Source organism: Leptonychotes weddellii, chromosome 11 (genome assembly GCF_054177405.1).
Source record: "Leptonychotes weddellii isolate Sample4059 chromosome 11, ASM5417740v2, whole genome shotgun sequence".
Lineage (NCBI taxonomy): Eukaryota > Metazoa > Chordata > Mammalia > Carnivora > Phocidae > Leptonychotes > Leptonychotes weddellii.
In genome coordinates, this window is record NC_138379.1 from 89,334,845 (window position 1) to 89,344,922 (window position 10,078).

The 10,078-nt window shown below is 39.9% G+C and overlaps 1 non-coding gene across 1 annotated transcript; it reads left to right on the plus strand.

Annotated features, from left to right (window-relative positions):
• The first annotated feature begins 880 nt into the window (after nt 1–880).
• On the plus strand, nt 881–985 carry LOC115937489 (U6 spliceosomal RNA). Its single transcript, XR_004072767.1, has one exon. It is a non-coding gene; the product is annotated as a U6 spliceosomal RNA (small nuclear RNA).
• The last annotated feature ends 9,093 nt before the right edge of the window (nt 986–10,078 follow it).

Genomic DNA, 10,078 nt, shown 5'->3' on the forward strand with positions numbered 1-10,078 from the left:
TATTGCTTGATTATGAAATTTTTTAATGAGAAAGGTTATTTTTCCACAGGTTTTCTGGTCATACATGTTCCTTTGTAGTTGGCTGTTCTTGTACTTTTCCATTCTTACTGGTTTGGAAGAGCTTTATATATATATTAAAGATAGACATTTTTACTGTAACACACATTACAAAATAGACATATTTTTCTTATCAAAAAAAAATAAAGAAAGAACTGGGTTGACTACCACTCACTCTCCTGTCAAAACCTTCAAAGGCCATCCAATTCTGTAGCTATCATTCAGGCCATCAAAAATTGGTAACTTGGATAAAAAAGAACAATTTTTATTGCCAGTCAACCCTACTGCCCTGTTAATTCAGAGATCATCTCTCCTTCATTCCATCATCAGTCCCTAGTCTTCCTCACTGCTTTCAGCAGGCTGGGCTTGGAAAAGAATTCCCCCTAGATAATACAAGCACATGTCATCATAAACCTCCCCTCCCCTCCATGCATCCTAGGCATTGCCTGGGGTCTCATGTTCTGAGCACAGCTCTGGAGCGAATCTGTGGATGTGAAATCTGAGTTCTTACTTACTACCTATGGGTTGCCACAACCATGTTCCTTAACCTTCCCATGACTTGATTCCTTCACCTGGTAAATAAATACAAATAATAGCAGGATTTTTATGAAGATGAAATAAGATAACTTATGAAAAATGTTTAGAGATGAGCCTAACCTATACTAAGTACCTAAAGGTAAGCCAATACATTAAGTCAAATTAAGTCGTCTTTTGTTTTCTGATTTCTTCTGTTTTTGCAGCAGAACTAAGGGAAAAGCTAAAAGGAAATCCTATAGAAATATAAAGGGAGACACAGAAAAGTACCTGTAAAAACATCAAAATTGTGCTCGCTTCCTCAGCACATATACTAAAATTGGAGCGATAGAGAGAAGGTTAGCACAGCCCTGCACAAGGATGGCACGCAAATTTGCGAAAGTTCCATATTTAAAAAAGAAAGAAAGAAAAACAAAACACGTGAAAATTACCCACAACAGTTTGCCAATCAAAAACTGAAAAGAACACATATTATTAATGTTTTGATACATTTCCTTCCAAGCTTTCCCTATGCATATGCACACACATCCTTTTTGAGACATACATATTTAATCGGGTTGCTCCTCTTTGATAACATGCTCCTTTTTACCTTTTTCTCAGTTGATATATTGCAAAAAATATGATCATGGAAGTATAAGAATGCAGGGTGGCTTCAGAAAATTGCTTACATTGTATCTTAAAAAAAACAAAAATACAAACAAGGACAAAACGAAAAACCTTAGGTAGATATAATATCTCTTACCCTAAAAGAAGAAGAAAGGATGTATATATGTTGGCTCTCCAGGGCAGACCCCTCCAAGTCGGTGACGTGTGGATCTGCACGGCTTCTAGCATCACACACACACACGGCTTCTAGAGCATCTGCAGCATGTAAACCATCCACACCACGCAGGTAGCCACAGAAGGGAACAGAAAACGCAGAGAACCCATACTTCTTTTGCCCTTCCACACTGTGGCCTTGACTGACACACATCACGTCTGCTTAGAACCCCCTGACCAGAACTAGTCACATGGCCCATCCTAAAATAACGTCGTCTTCCTATGCGCTCAGGAAGAAGGAAAGGAAAAGGGATTTGGTGAAAACAAAGCATGGTTTCTGGTGCACAAGGCAACGGTAATTTAGGATGTATGTGCATTTATGAATTTAATATATAAATTATATAAATATATAATACAATTTATATTATACCTTACATATTATAACATATTTTATAGATACTATATATTATATATTATAATAATATGTAACATATTATGTAATAATATTATGTCATATGTAATAAGCCATATAAACTGAACCACAGATCATCCCCATCTTACAAGAGAACAGGCAGGCCTTTGTAACCCCCCAGCCAGTGCATGACTGGCAGCTGCCAAGTTGGGAGCGTATCCCCCCAAAGCCAGGCAGCTCCCATCACCTGAGAACAACTCTCTGGAGGACGGGTGGTTGTGCTAGTTTTCTATGTGAACTTGGTTATGCTGTGGTCTCTCTAGTTACCCAACAGAACACTGGGTATCGGTAAAGGTATCGGTAGATGTGATGAAAGTCTGTAATCAGTTTACTCTAATGAAGGAAGATCATCCTAGATAATCTGGGTGGGCCTGATGCAACCAGTTAGGAGGCTTTCAGAGCAGAACGGAGGCTTCCTGAAGAGGAAGGAATTCTGCCTGTGGACGGCAGTTTTGGGCAAATTCAGCCTGAGAAGTCTAGTCCGCCCTTCCTGACAGCCTTCCCTATGGATTTCTTCAGATTTGCCTGGTCAGCACTCACAATCTGTAAGCCAGTCCTTGCAGTCAATCAATCACTCTCTCTCTTTCCCCCACTGGTTCTGCTTCTCCGCTGGAACCCCGAGGGATACAGCAGCCCGGGGTGAAAGCAGCTGGTGATCAGTGCACTGTGAGGTAAGGGGAACTGAATGACACCATCTACTAAAACCACCCAGCTAATGGGACAAGGGGCAGAATTTGCTGACTCATGGGCCACCTTGGCAGGAGGAATGATTGCCAGGAGGAAGGAGTGAATTTTTCTTCTTGAAAAAACACTTTGTGCTCACTTTTGAGTCATATGTTCAAAAGGGAGTATATGCCCAAAAGGAGAGATGGAGAGACTTTTAAACAAATTTGTCTGTCTGAAGACAAGTAGCACAAAGACACCTACCATTTAAACCTTACCCAAAGCATTGTTAGGTTATCAGCAACTTACCTTATATTACACACTGGTCAAAAAAAAAAAAAAAAAATCCAGTAGCTTCCCAGTATCCTCACAACCTTAGATGCCTTGTGGTTCCGAATCTATCTCCTTTGCTTTTCTATACCTATTAATCTATTTGAACAGACACCACCACAAATAATGCAAAACGATATGACTTTTTTTTTCTGCTAGGGATCTAGCATGGATGGTTTGAAATTGAAAAGTTCAATGTATCATCTGGGGGAAAAACTATTTTCTGGTGGTATTGCGGTCAAACCAGAAAACACAGCTGGATATCATATGGTATTAAATGCAGTGCAAAGCAAATTCAATAACAAATCCTGCCTTCTAAACTCCCATCAACACTAACCAATAACAAGGCACAGCTAAGCCAAAGGACATGCAAATAAGCTAAAAATAAGAAGAAATAAGGAAAAATAGAGAGGTAGAAAAAAAAGGTAGAGTAATGGGAGGGAAAGTCTTTATACTTCATTTTGATAAGGCAAAACTAGAGAGAAATTACTTTATTGCTTTTAATTAGCAAAGGAAATATCTTTAAAAGTTGGAATTTTATTTAAAAGGCCAGGGAAGATCAACGTCCGAGGGCTGGAGAAAAGCAAAATATTGAAGAGCCAGCTGCAAGGTAGAAGTGGAATAAAAAAGCAGAATCCAGGAATTCCAACTTTCAAGAACTCATTTCTACTATGAAACCAAAGGAATCTGGAAGCACAACTCCCTGTACGCCATTTGTCAAGTTTTAAAAGGAACCTAAATGGCACCATTCACGGTGTGTACTGCTCTGTATGAGGACAGCTGCTGTGTCCATTGACCCGAGGTCACAGAGGCTGGACTCAGACCCAGGCCTGATCCCAGGTCAACAGCATTGTCTAAAAAGCCACCATCATTGGCTATGGGCATATTATACTTGACTGCTTAGCTAAGATATATTGAACCCCTTTGCTGGTTTAGATCTCTCAAGGTGGGCAGCTAAGTTCAGTTATCATTCCTCCAGGAAAAGCCTAAGCTAAAACTTAAGCAACACCAAAATACAATAGAGGCAGCACTAGAGAAGCGCCTGGTCTCTTGGGCATGACCTATTGCCAGGGCTGGGCCTTCTCTGTGTGCCCTCTCCTTCCCCTTTGCAGCTCCATGACATGGACCATTCCACACCGTCTCCATCAGTCTCCCATTCCCACCACTATGATTCTGGCATTATCCATTTCCAACACGTGGGTGTTTTTTTCCAGGACACCAACTGAGTATCCTATAACTCAACTCAATTCTGACAGTAGTATCTGGAGATAGCACCAGATCCCACAGGTTAAGGCCTCAGTCCTACAAGACAGACCCCCTCGCTCCCACTTCAGATGCCTGTTGCAGATCCAGGCTGTCCTCCGTGCTTCTGACCCACTGGCTACAGACCGGACGTTCCAGTGACCCGTCCTTGGGTTCGATTAATTTGCTAGAGCACTCCCAGAACTCAGAGAAACATTTCACTTACTACATTACTGGTTTCTGATAAAGGGATTTAACTTATGCAGACGGATGCATACAGCGAGGTACGTGGGAAGGGGCACGGAGCTTCCATGCTCTAGGGATGCATCACTCTTCCTGCATCTGCATGGGCTCACCAGACTGGAAGCTCCCTGAACCCCATCCTTTTGGGTTTTTAATGGAGGTTTTGTTATATAATCATAATTGAATAAATCTCAGATGACTGGTGAGTGAACTCAATCTTCAGCCCCTCACCTCTCCCTGAAGGTTGAGGGTTTGTTTCCCCTGGCAATCAACTCCCATCCTTAGCTTTCCAAAATTCATCTCATTAGCATTAATTAGGAAAATCCAAGGGCTTTAGGAGCTATGTGCTCGGAACCATGGATGAAGACCAAATATATATTTCTTACCATAAATATTATACCACCTAAAACATGCCTTTTATAAAACTTCTTTTGACTGTTGGAGGACCTAATATTGACAGACTCAATTTGCAAATATCCTCAGAAATAAGAATGTATAACAGAGAAAAGGCAGTCCATGAGAAGGGCAGTCAGGGCCACCATGTGAGACTGAATACACAAATAGACAATGGCCAGACCATACATGAAAGTAGAACTCTGGCCCACAACCTAGAACAGCCTGCCCAGGAAACCAGTCCCCTTATTTGCAATAAGTCAAGGAAGCCAGACAGCTGTAAGTCAGACTTGCAGGAAGCCAGATTGCTATCTTTACTAACAATTCAGGAAACCACACAATAACTTCTCTAACAATCAGTTCAAAATGACAGGACTTGATTAATAACTGACAGCTTGTCTAATTCTTGTCCCTCCTCCTAATTTAGGACCAACCAGGCCCTGGTTTATCATGCTGTCCTGATCGGGTCAGCTCTTTTTCTGTGGATTAGCAAGTCACCTAAATAAGGGACACAGAATCAGTAGGAAATACAGAGAAGGAGGGAGATTGTGCCTTCTCTAAAGGGGTCCGCTAGTAACCTCAGCCGGTTGTGTTGAGGACTGACATAGAGAGTAGCCAGCTGGCTCAGACCAGTTTGCAACAGCTGACTGTGTGCATATCTTCCCACCTCCACTTTAATCATATCACATCGGTAGCTGGAAATCAGTAATGGCGGGAGCATTTACAGCACAGAAATTGGCAAATGCTGCGAATGAGGATTCTTTTTCCTTGACAGCCAGATGTTAAGCATCTATCATTGCACCGCACCCCGGAATAAATGTCAAGTGTTCCCAGATGCCTAATATTTCAAGACAAGCAGAAAGTCAGGTGTCTTTGTGAACAGTCTCAATTTTTAGGTGTTGACAAATCAAATAATACTAAAGTATTAAATATTAAAATATTTAAAAGTTTTTAAAATCATGACAAAATAAAACATCGCAGCGGGCCACCTGATTGCAACCTCTGCCTTAAGCCAATGCATCAGAACTTACACCTGTAAACGTCAAGCAAGAGTCTCGAAGGAGCCTAAGTACATTTGTTAAATTCCAAATGGTTAACATTTATCACAGGTAGCTTCTTTACATCCTTAAATGGGCACCAACATTTATTATCATATGCTAAGAAGTTACTGTAGGTATGAAAAAGTCCATTTTAAGGCTGAATAAAAAAAGGATCATTCCATCTGTTAAACCAAAGTGATTCATAGGTATTAATGACATATCCCTCTTTTGAATAAAAACATACATTGTAAAGTAGTTGAAAGAAATAAAATTACTATAATATATGTGTGTGTATATTAACGAATATATGTGTATATACATACACACACACCACAACACATATATACACATATACACACAGATGAAGGAATAAAAACAATACCTGCAATGTGGGGTGGCCCTTACATAAACAGTAAGGGAAGGCAAAAGGTGAAACATTATAAATCAATATTGCTGGAACCAGAAGAAATTACTAAATGCTGACCTGACGTCAACACAATGACATTGTTGGACCTGTTGATGTCAGAGTGTTTGACATCAGAGGAAATAAACATTGTATCCTTTAAAGGTCCCTTGCTGTCCTTGTCAGAAACATTTGGTTTAATCCTTCCTGCTCACCTTCTGAGCATGTACCAAAATCTTTGGCATTATCCCTTACGGCAACACTATGTGGTCACTAAAATTTCAGTTTATTTTGCATTTCCGATTTGAACTTTCTGCCAACACCCATTATGGTAATTCATTTTACCCAGCTCAGGGATTGCTATCAGGGTGTTATACTATAGTATAAGCCGGTTATAAAGATAAGAAAATCTCCTCATGTGAATCACTGTACCGAAACACTAGGACGGCATTAGCTCAGAACCTATAATGTAACTGGGAGCTATAATCCCTTGGTTCCTGCTTTTCAGTTACTTGTTCTCCAAATGAGATAGGCGCTTCATAAAGTTTAATGAAAAATAAAAAATTAAGAGTGAGAAGCCATATACAGAAATGTCTAAAATGCAGTGACATTTTAAAGACGGAAACTTAATTGTGCTGGCTTCCCACTCCACAGCCTCTTTTCATGTACAGATCTTTGAAAGGCAGAGTAAATGTTTCTCATCCTTCTTTGTTTATGGTACTGATGAAAAATTCAACAGCTAGGTAGCACCGTAATCTGCCTTGCATACCCTTATAAATTTTCTGTCCTTATTGCTAGCAGAAGAGTGTCCTCATCAACTTTGAAATGGAAAGCAGTCCAGGATAGAAATTCTTATCATTTTACATTAGTTATCCTGTTAAAATGATCTGAAAATCACCTTGACTCTGTGCTGCCTTTATTAGTGGCCCAAACTCCAAAATAAAGATGACACCGAAATTCTGAATATTAACATATCATTGTAATTTAATAGATGACTATGCTAGTCCTTATTAATATTCTAAATGCCTAACTGCTCTAATAAAAAAATTTAAACTAATGCTGAGGCAGATAGGAGAAGGAAAGAAAAAAGATCTCAGTATATTGGGTACTTTGAGAGGAACAGGTTATCAAGCAAGTCCAGATTTTTACATAATGCACCTTCAGGGCTATTTGGAAAATATTCATCCTCAGCGTTCATTCATGGAATGCAAACCTGCTGAAATTCTCATGACACTGTGTATTTAGATTTTTTTTTTTAAAGCCACCTTATTCAAATAAGGTGCAAGTTCTTACTATACCAGAAATTAAAACAATAGCCCAGATGATGATAATGCTGATTGTGGAGGTAACGATAATAATAAACATAGAGGGGATAAGATACAGAAGCTAATGGGAATCCAATTAGATTATTTCACACTCCGAATTCTAAGATTCCCAAAGAGGTATGATTCTGGTCACAAACTTCCCAGCTTTGCTTGGGAAGAAGCTAAGATCAGTTTCTCCTGCTTCGCTCTGGGAAGGCTCTTCCCGGGTCAGGTATCTCTCTCTGCTCACAGAGTACCTTCCAGTTCCCTATCTTATGGACTACCACATTTTATTATGATTGCCTGTTTAATTGTCTCCTTTGACAGCCCCTTGAGGGCAGGGATCTTTTCTGTCTTGTTCAACATTTTATTACAGATCCAAGAACAGGGCAAGGCACATTGGGGTATTAAACAAATATTTATAGAACAGATACAAAAATAAATATATCCATTCTTGGCCCTCACTGCTCCAAACTATCTGAAGTCTATCAACCTCTGCTTCTATTTCAAATTTGAATGTTATGTGTACTTACGAGAGACTCTTAGTTACGGCCCTCTGCTATTTGTGCAGTTATAGCAAATCACCCGCTTTTTAAGATTTTAGTTTTCCCATTTGCAAAATATCGGTTTATACCCAATGATCCTTTTCCATCTTGAACAAAGATGAATTCAACAACCATTCATTGAGATCCAAATATGCATAAGGAATGAGGCATATTCATTCATTCAACAAATATTTTTGAGCACTTACCATATACCAGAAAGTGTCTAGACACTGGGGATATAATAGTAAACAAGACAAAGATACTTGTCCTTGTGGAATTTATATGCTGGGGGGAGGGGAGACAGTCCACAAACAAATATGTAAAAAATATAAAACATCAGATCATAAATGCTATGGAAAAATATAAAGCAGGAAAGGAAGATAAGGGTACAAGAGGGTACCAAGGGGGGTAGGGGAAGGCTGTAATTTCTAATAGGGTGGTCAGAGAGATTCTGCCCTCATAAAGCAACTTATGAGTAAAGAAAGGCCTGAGGTGGTGGGGAAGCCACCTATGTGCTTGTCTGGAGTGTGAACATAACAAGCAGAAGAAATAGCAACTACCAAGTCCTGAGGAATGAACCTAAAGGATGATCCCTAGGTTTTGTGCCTAAACAACCAGATGAATGGAATTGTCATTGAGTGAGGGGAGAACACTGTGGAAGCGCAGCTTCATTAGGGCTGTACGTAGGAAAAGAAAACGGGAATCATCAGAAACTACTCAAAGACTGAGTCTTGCGGCATTCCAAAGTTTGGAAGTCAGGACAGTGAGAAAGAGCTGACAACAACAAGAAAACAATAAGACGATTTTTTATTTTCCAACTAAGAAGGAGCAGACAGCAAGGTAAGCCAAAAACTAAGTGTGGAGTTCTAGATGCCAAGAAGGAACAGTGTGTAAGAAGAGGACTATGTAAAAGGCAGCTGATAGATCCAGTAAGGTGTAGACTCAGGAATTAATCAGTGGACATGGTATAAGGAGGTGCATGGTAACTTTGACAAGTGGAGGTTCAATGGATAAGTAAGAGGTGAAAACCCAAATGGGGTGGATTCAAGAGAAAATGGGAGAAGAGGAATTAGAGCTACCATATACAGACAAATATCTGGAAATGTTTACTATGAAGAGGGGCAGAGCAATGAGGGGCAACTGGAAGAGATATTAGGGTCAAAAAAGACTTTTATATAAATGACTTATAAAAGTCTTTTATAAACTGAGATTATGATCAACTAGAGACAGTAAAACTGACAATTCATGAAAGAAGAGGGGATTACCATAAATACATCCTGGCGTCAGTGAGAGGGAACAAGACCTAACGTTCAAGTAGAAGGATCAGACTCAAGTAGAAGAAGGCTCAGTTCATCCATAACAAGCTAGAAGGCATAATAAATGGGCACAAGCCAAGGTATGTAGTTACTGGTGATGATAAGCACCTTTGGCATTCTTTCCTTTTTGCTTTTATTTTCTCAGTGAAAGAAAGTGAGGCCAAACACTGAGGTTGAGGGGAGTGAAGACTTAGAGAAGAGTGAGGACAAATATTTGGAGGCTTTAGAACATAGCATGCAGCTGTCATCAGGAAGAGCGGAGGAATGAAAGAACTAGGAAGATACAATAAGTGTAAGATCCACACTCAGGGCTTACCTGATGCTACTAGTTATGAAATTAGGTTTTGGCATATGAACTTGGGGAGGCACACACATCCCATCTATAGCAATCATGTTTATGAGTTTCCCCAGACCATGTGCGGTTATTGGGATACAGGTACAAAATAAGTGGAAGACTGGATTTAACCATGAGGGGATTTTGCTAGGCAAGTATGAGAGGTGACAGAGACCTGAGGATATATGCAGGAGACAATTTATGGTGATGAACCATGCAATTTAAACTAAGTAAGAGGGCTAGTAAGGTCATGAAAGGATTACATTCAGTGACATCAATGGATTGTAAGTCCTGGAAATTAAGACACTTAGATGTGAGGTATTTTAGTAGGTTAGCTGGAACTAACAGGTACTTAAAATTGAGTCAATAGAGGGGCACCTGGGTGGCTCAGTTGGTTAAGTGTCTGCCTTCAGCTCAGGTCATGATCTCAAAGTCCTGGGATC